Raw genomic sequence first — 7,563 nt, 5'->3', positions numbered from 1 at the left:
TCCACATGGCATTTTCCCTCTGCAATAAATAACATTGCTATTCTGAAGGCTGACTCTTCCATGTTTTATGCAGCAGAATTCAAATTAGTGTTAGTTGCTCAATGCTATACTTATTTTAGACAGAGGCTCTGTATGCTTATGAAACACATGAAATGCTGCACTCTCAATCATTTGTTTTGCCCTCTTAATGATCTTTGGGGATTGCGCTGTGATTGGTATGACTGTGGAGATTGGTATTTATCATTAAGGAGACTGAAGTGGCAAATCAGCTCATTCACAATTCCATCACCCACTGCACAGAGACATGGGCAGAAGTTTTGATAAGATAAATAAAAGGTTCCTCAAAGGTGGTTTGTCAGAAAAATCACAGATTAAATGGTGTAGATTCTTCTAAATGAGGTAAAGACAAATTCTGAATACAGTGCAGTTGGAAAAACAAAAGAGGGTTTTCTTCATTGAGTTTAGTTCTCTCCCATTCATCTTAAAATCAGCTAGAAAGTTAACTTTTTATTCTAATAGTGGGCTTCCCACAGCTTTTCCCCAGCATGAAGTCATAATCCTCTGTTTGTGGCATCATAATCATTTCCATAGCAACTAATGGTGTGATATCAGAACTTAAGACTGAAGCTTCAAGAGAGGAAGAAACCATAGGGACAAATGATATCTTAAAAGCAGAAATATTTTCAAGCAGATGTTCCTAAAAGAAAAGAAATGAATGGAAAGATTTCTCACATTAAGGGAAAACCATAATTAGACCATAGATGAGTATTAAGTAATCATTCAGCTAATGGTCTCTTTTCTAAAATAAAAAATAAAAACTGAAAAAGAGAGAAATATATCAATGAGAGGATCTTTTATGAACGAATCTATTATTTTAATTACACACTTCCTAAATACGGCTAAGAATGCTCAGTGTTTTATTCACAGTGAAGAGAAAATTGTCAGGTATTGTTGAATCCATTGGGAAATTTGGATTGTGCCTTTTCACTGAGGTATTCATGATTAGTGATATAAGTAGTTTAACACTAATGATCAGAGTAGAGATTAAATCGCACGTGTTTATCATGAGCTCATACCCTTACCACACACAACATGATTTATGTGCTTCAGATTCGCTTGATCTCTTCTTATATTGGTGGATATATACATACCTAGTACAGCACCAAGAAATGGTCTATGAAAACTAAAAATGCATTTTCTCATATATTGCTGTGGTGGAGATAAGATAGGAAAAAAGAAAGTGGGTGGCAGGCAGCTTCTGAGTTGGCCACCAATGAGCCTGGTTTCCTGGTATTCACAGCTTTACATTATCTCCCTTCGGGTGGGGCTGGACTTATTAACTTACTTCTAATAAAATACAGCAGGAGTGATGGGCTATCAATTCTGGACTAAGTTATAAAAATACTATGGCTTCCACCTTGGACACTTGCTCTCCTTTGCTCAATGTGGAGAAAGTTAGCTGCCATGTTTTGCCAGGATGACTAACTTCTAAAATGTTCCTCAAATTTTTCTGCTTTTAGCACTTGAAGTCCTATATAAGGAACAGCTGGTCACCTTGGCAAGAGGCTCATGCGAGTAAACTTAGAATCCCCTGCAGTCTTCCAACAGCCATGTGAATGAACTTGGAAGAAAGAAAGGGCCGGCAACCTTTTGCTGCAAAGGTCCGTATGGGAAATATTTTAGGCTTTTCAGACTATCTAGTTTCTGTCACAGTGTTTTAACAGTATACAGGATTATTTTAACTAGGTATGGTAAGACACATAGGCAAGAAAATGATTGTCATGAAGAAAAAAGCTTTCATTACATTCACTATCCTCTAGAAATGGAAGGCACAGCATGCCACACAGGACTACACGGAGAAGTACATGTGAACCACCAGCGGTCAGGGAGAAAGGAACTGCAGGTGAGAGCCTTTATTGTGGTTTCCTGGGAGGAAGTGGGCAAGGGGAGGTAAACCAGCTAGTCAAGTTTAGTCTTGGGCAGTTTCAATAATTTTTTGTGGGCTCTAGGCTATAGTGGCTATCCCTAGTTCTTTGGTACATGGCCCTGTGGTGATGAGGGCGGGGAACAGTGTCCCAGAGTTGGTATAGGACCGTGGTCGGCAAACTGCGGCTCGCGAGCCACATGCGGCTCTTTGGCCCCTTGAGTGTGGCTCTTCCACAAAATACCACGGCCTGGGCAAGTCTATTTTGAAGAAGTGGCGTTAGAAGAAGTTTAAGTTTAAAAAATTTGGCTCTCAAAAGAAATTTCAATCGTTGTACTGTTGATATTTGGCTCTGTTGACTAATGAGTTTGCTGACCACTGGTCTAGGAGATAGTTGGGGGTCTGGGCTCTGGATTGGTTGGCTTGCATATTAAAGAGGTTCTCTCCGAGGCAAATTGTTTACTCTCTCTAGGAATTAGCTCATCTTTGGAAGGGCTGTCCCTCTCGAGTCAGCAAGTCCCCAGATGTCAGAGCACCAAGAGTAGAGAAAACAAAAAAAACATAGTTAATACACACAAGTACTCAACTCTGCGATTATAGAGCAAAAACAGCCATAGACAATAAATATGTAAACTAATGAGCACGGCTGCGTGCCAGTAAAACAGTTTGCTAACTCCTGTGTAAGGCCTGCCAACAGCCACTTGACTTGAGTAAGTTTGAAAGCAGGTTCTCTCCAATTGAACCATCAGAAAAGACAGCAGTTCAGGCCACAGCTTGATTGCATCCTCATATGAGACTTTAAGCCAGAAGCACCCAGCTAAGCTACACCCAGATTCCTGATCCACAGAAACTATGGCATAATATTTGTTGTTTTATGCTACTATCTTTTAGGGTATTTGTCATGCAACAATAGATAACTAATATAGATGTGCTGAATGGAAATATCACAGAGTCTTGAAAGAATCTTGAGTCTTTAACCACTTTTTTTTCCAACTTTGTGGAACCTCTTCTTCAAAATCAGTATTGAGTCATATTATTTAGACTCTGCTTCAACATTTCCTTTGGAAATTCCTTAGCTTTCAGAAAGTCTATTTCATTTTTGCATCATTCTAAACATTAAAAAAGCACTTCTTGAGATTGGAGTAGGGGAGAAAAGCTTTTCCCTCTTAAAATCTTAAAATGATGTAAAACTGTCCCATCTCTGTTTCTGTGGCTGGAGCCTCTAATATTTGACATCTGGAGGAAACTATTTTTAACCACCCCCTCCTCCAAACAATCAAATATTTTCAATAATAATAATGTGATAATCAGTAATCGTTACTTTTTAATTGTTCTTTGTTTTTTAAACAATTTTAAAAGAATGAATTTAAACTTTAGAGATCTTGTTCAAATTCAGAAATGAATTGGATGAAATGAAATGTGTACACCCCAAACAAAAATAATCTACCTCTGCTATGGTCTGAATTTTCCCTAAAATTCATCAGTTGAAACCCTAACTCCCAAATGTAATGTATTTGGAGATGAGGCCTTTTGGAGATGCTCAGTCATGAAGGCGAAGCCCTCCTGATTGGAACTGGTACCTCATAAAAGAGGCCCCAGAGAGCTTCCTCACCTCTTCTACAAAGTGAGGACGCAGCCGGAAGGTGCTGGCTGGGAAGTAGAAAACCCTGCCAGTGCCCAGTGTCATGGTCCTGGACTTTCAACCTTTGAAATAAATGTTGGTGTCTTGCTCAGACAGCGTGGCACAGTTGAGTGTTGACCTATGCACAAGAAGGTCACGGTTCAATTCCCAGTCAGGGCACATGCCTGGGTTGCAGGCTCGATCCCCAGAGAGGGGCATGCAGGAGGCAGCGGATCAATGATTCTCTCTCATAATTGATGTTTCTATCTCTCTCTCCTCCCTCTCCCTTCCTCTCTGAAACCAATAAAAAATATATTTTAAAAACTTCATTTCAAAATAAATAAATACATGTTGATTTCTTTATCAGCTACCCAGTCTAGGGTATTTTGTTACAGGAGCCTGAAAGGTCTAAGGCAGTGGTCGGCAAACTCATTAGTCAACAGAGCCAAATATCAACAGTACAGCGATTGAAATTTCTTTTGAGAGCCAAATTTTTTAAACTTTAACTTCTTCTAACGCCACTTCTTCAAAATAGACTCGCCCAGGCTGTGGTATTTTGTGGAAGAGCCACACTCAAGGGGCCAAAGAGCCGCATGTGGCTCGCGAGCCGCAGTTTGCCAACCACGGGTCTAAGGCAACCTCACAATTGGCAATCTGTTTCAGTTTTATATTTTAAACACAAACAATTCTCCAAGGGGTCACATAGAGTGGCAGAACTGCTATGATTCAAGATCCATTTCTTCATCTTCATCACTCTACTAACATTGTTTATTTAAAATCTACTGCTAATCTCAGGAATATGTGAATCTACAGTGACTGAAGACAGGGACGGCGACTAAAACAAGCTTGACCAGTTCAGAACAAGTAGGAACTGACTCTGAAAACCAGTTCCTGCATCTGAGGCTGTGGGTATTGGAGGCTGGAAGTTTTCCAAATTAGCTTCCATGCAGAAGACAATGTATTCGAAGTATAAGTAATAAAAATGTGCCGATCTGAAGCTGACGTATCTATTATTACAAGAGTAACTGCATCAAGTCTTTTGAACTCAGACCAACAAAAGCTTTTTGGTGGTGGAGGCTTTTTTTTTTCCCACTGACATTGTTCAGAATTGCTGGCACATGGTGATAATAAAAAGCAGATCAACTTTTACTTGGTTTTATTATTATTTATGAGTCACCCTATTGCCTGCAACCAGAGCAATCTTCCCTTGCTGCCTATCCCTGGAATACTCCAGAAGCCATGGAAATCCACTTTATAAAGCTGGGTTGAGCAGATCTTCTCTGCTTAAAACATGGGCAGAGAGCTCTCCAGCACCTGATCAGTGCAAGGGCAAGTCAGGATCCACCTCAGGCATTTCCACAGAAGCACCAGAACTCCACGGAGGAAGTCTACAAATCAAAGTCAAACCTCCCTAGAAGCCCCTCATTTGCACCAGAAATATATTGTCATCATCGTAAATAGCTAGTTTATTAATATTAATAATAGTAAGAGAGCAAAGGAAAGCCCAGACATTGTAAGTATGGTCATCTGGGCAGCTTTGCCAGGAAGATACAGCTTCATGCTCCCCAGGGAACTACCAGCTCATTCCCTGCAAATCACTTGGGGAAGGGACTCAACATAGAGGGAGAGAGATGCATGGGCAGTGAAGTTGGGGTGACATAGAGAAGGTGCTTGCCTATCAGTGTAGCCTGGGAACAATGAATTGAATAGGGGGTAAACCCATCAGAAATGCAAGAAATCTCGAAAAGTTAATTGGTTAGTTTGAAGAAGTGCCTAGTTAAAATCCCCAAAGAGTTCCCTCTCTCTTGCTCTCTCTTGTTCTGTGACCTGCACTCGCCTGTGCATTCGCATGCATTCTCTTTCCATAGCCATGTGGCCTTAGCAGCCACGTGCAGGATGCTGGACTGGACTGGACTTGAATAGGGAACAAAAACTATGAGTAGTGGCCTTTATTCTGGCCCTGCTGAAGACATGGAATTTTTCCATGGCAGGATGGAGAGAAATGGGACATTGGAGACCCAGCGGTTCATTTCCTCCTAAATAAATATCACTCATCCTCCCATGTGAGTCTCAGGAAATTCTTTTCCTTGAGACATAGCAAGAACTCCACTTCCACCGATAACAATATGATAATGGTGAGAAAAAGGAAGTTTAAAATGTACATCACCAAAAGTTGCCTTGTGGAAAACTTTCTAAATTATCAATAATGTAAAACATCTTTACACTATGCTAGGAGGAAGACTGAAGGATCTTTCTATTATCTCTATCTTTTTACTCTCATCTATATTATAAAAAGCCAGTGGCCGTGACGCCATAACGCTGGAATGACCAAACGACAGGTCACCAGGAGGTGCATTGATGGGTCCCACGGTGGCGGCGGGCAGGATTCTGGGTCTTGTGTGATTTTGCGTGCTGGGCCTCTAGTCGCTATATAAATGTAAACATTTATATCATAATATGTTGTACCAGAAGAGTTCTTCAAAGAGTCTGCAGTCAAAAATATAGGCTAAAAATATCTTAGAGGTGTGCCAGGCAGTTAACTAATAAGAACATTATGTTTTTTTTTTTCCTGGAATTTAAGATGATTCTAATATTTGCCTTTTTTAAAAAAAAATTATACTTTGCTGTGGCTTTATTTACATTCTAAATAGGAATTTACACACCTAATTTTATTTTATTTCCTTAAAGAAGGTGCCCAGATTACTTAAGCTTTAGGCCTCCCAAAACCTGGGCCAGTACTATTAAAAAGCATTAATTGGGTCAAATCCTGGAGAAAATTACCAAATATTATGTTTGTTTTTATGGGTGTCCCCCAAGAATGTAGGACCCGGGACAGATGGGACAGGTAAGGCTTATATTCCATCTTACGCTAAGGACAAGTGGGAAAGAGGGGGTGGTTTGGAACTTCCAAAGGGAGGAAGGCAGTTGACATAGAAATGGAAAAGCAAACGCTTGGTGAAGAAATGTCTGTGGGGCCATCTTTAACCAAGGGACACAGAGAGGACTAGGATCAAACAGGCCTCGCCTGGTTCCTCCCGGTCTCTCACACCCATTTCATATTAAAATATAGGTGATGATAGTTTCCTTCTGGAGCAGGTCCTCTATCTAAATTCCTTTTCAGTATTTAGGGGGAAAGTTAAAAGTTTTCCCTGAGAATTTGTTTCTTAGAAATCATCAGCTCAAAACGATCAATATCCCAAAGAGGCATATTTTGGGGGTGGTAAACTTTGTTCCCCCTCAGCACAAATCCAAAAAATGAGGTTTGGCCTGGGGAATGGGGCTGTGAAACTACAAATATGTATTAACATTTCTAAGCTCCTGAGTTAACCATTAGGAAGAAGCAGCACTTACAGTGCCCATCTAGAAATTCTTTCTTTCTTTTTAGTTAATTCTCACCTGACGATATTTTCCCATTGATTTTTAGAGAAAGTGGAAGGGAGGGGGAGAGACAGTGAGAGAGAAACATTCATGTGAAAGACACATTAATTGGTTGTCTCCCACACAGGCCCTGACCAGGGCCGGGGATCAAGCTTGCAACTGAGGTACATGCCCTTGACCAGAATTGAACCGGGGACCCTTTAGTCTACAGGCTGATGCTCTATCCACTGAGCCAACCCGGCTAGGGCTTGAAATTCTGTAGATGTCATTTATGAGTTTTTCCCTTCACAATGTTGAGGACTCAAAGGTGGACATTGGCAGAACTGGGGTAGGCAAGGATGCCTATGGGACCTTCCACTCTTCTTTTTGCCAACCCTTCCCCAAAAGATGATATGCCTCTGACCATTGGTCTGGGGCTCTGTTCTTTTCATCTCGTTTCCTGGAAAACTCTCCACACACAACCTCTCATTTCCCTAGTCTCTTGGTGGGTTTTATGTTCCCACCTCTTTTCCAAGACCCACCACCCACCAAGTAATTGATCTTCCACATCTGCTCAATTTATCTGAGTCCGCCTGCCATAAAGATGTAATGTTGATGAGAATAGGGAAATGAACCTATTCCAAATCTTTGGATAGTTATA

At 40.8% G+C, this 7,563-nt stretch overlaps 1 long non-coding RNA gene across 1 annotated transcript; it reads left to right on the top strand.

Annotated features, from left to right (window-relative positions):
• Nucleotides 1–646: 646 nt before the first annotated feature.
• On the top strand, nucleotides 647–4,542 carry LOC114231658 (uncharacterized). Its single transcript, XR_003617638.2, has 4 exons — nucleotides 647–992; nucleotides 1,521–1,661; nucleotides 1,821–1,903; nucleotides 4,341–4,542. It is a non-coding gene; the product is annotated as an uncharacterized LOC114231658 (long non-coding RNA).
• The last annotated feature ends 3,021 nt before the right edge of the window (nucleotides 4,543–7,563 follow it).

Source organism: Eptesicus fuscus, chromosome 15 (genome assembly GCF_027574615.1).
Source record: "Eptesicus fuscus isolate TK198812 chromosome 15, DD_ASM_mEF_20220401, whole genome shotgun sequence".
In the NCBI taxonomy this organism is placed as follows: domain Eukaryota; kingdom Metazoa; phylum Chordata; class Mammalia; order Chiroptera; family Vespertilionidae; genus Eptesicus; species Eptesicus fuscus.
The sequence above is the reverse complement of the archived record's forward strand: the minus strand, read 5'-3'. Positions and strand labels throughout refer to the sequence as shown.